The following is a 970-nucleotide window of genomic DNA, read 5'->3' as shown; positions in this document are numbered from 1 at the left end:
CCTTCCTTCCTTCCTTCCTTCCTTCCTTCCTTCCTTCCTTCCTTCCTTCCTTCCTTCCTTCCTTCCTTCCTTCCTTCCGAAGGACTGTACCTCAGGAAAACTCCTCCGTATAAAATGCCATGGAGTCCAACTCTGAAACAGCTAAATAAGGCTGAGTAGGGCTTTAAAATAAATGGAATATTTGTGGAATACTACTGTAAACGAACATGGGATTCAGAATCAGGATCTTGGGAGAAAAAAATAAGAAATGATATTCATACCTCAACAACAGCACATGAAAGACCGAGAATAGGAGTTTGGAAAGCTTACTATAGAGGTCAGGAAGAAGTTATTTCACTAGAAATAGAGAACTGGTCTGGCAGTCACAGTGGTTCTCCCACTCCTTTGAAAGGATCTAGTATGAGACACAGAAGAAGAAAGGCACGGGTCTAAATGAGGCATTACTTTTTCCTGGTTTTTAAGTTAATCTGCATTGCTGCCAAGCAAACTGCCACACAAATTACTGTGAACAAACACATGAAGTTTAATTTCAAAGAACACAGAGCATTTAAAAGACAAGCCACTTTCCTGCTCCTCCTCTTTGTTAAATTTGTATCGTCACGGAGCTCCACATACAATTCCTGTTTTGTAGCACTGTCATTTTATCAGTTAAAACACTCTATAAACAAACAGTTACATTAATTATTCTTGTTCAAAATATTAACGTTACTAGAAAAGAAGGGTAGGAGAAAGAGCTGCAGAAGATTTTGCACATGCCAGTTTTATCAAAAAGGTTCATCTATGTTCTGGAAAGTACTTGAAAACAAAACACATCATTGTAACTTCTGATCTCATCAGTAAAGATTAACATCAGTTAACTGTTAAAAAGAGTAACGACCCTGATATATATTTTATCAGCGCAAGATAAAAATCTCTGGAGAGAGATGACTATGGAGATAGAAGATATATATTTTATACATAAAATTGGCAC

The sequence above is a fragment of the Nothoprocta perdicaria genome, unplaced genomic scaffold (genome assembly GCF_003342845.1).
Source record: "Nothoprocta perdicaria isolate Ctin4 unplaced genomic scaffold, notPer1 scaffold_379, whole genome shotgun sequence".
Taxonomy (NCBI): Eukaryota; Metazoa; Chordata; class Aves; order Tinamiformes; family Tinamidae; genus Nothoprocta; species Nothoprocta perdicaria.
Note: the sequence above shows the minus strand (reverse complement) of the source record.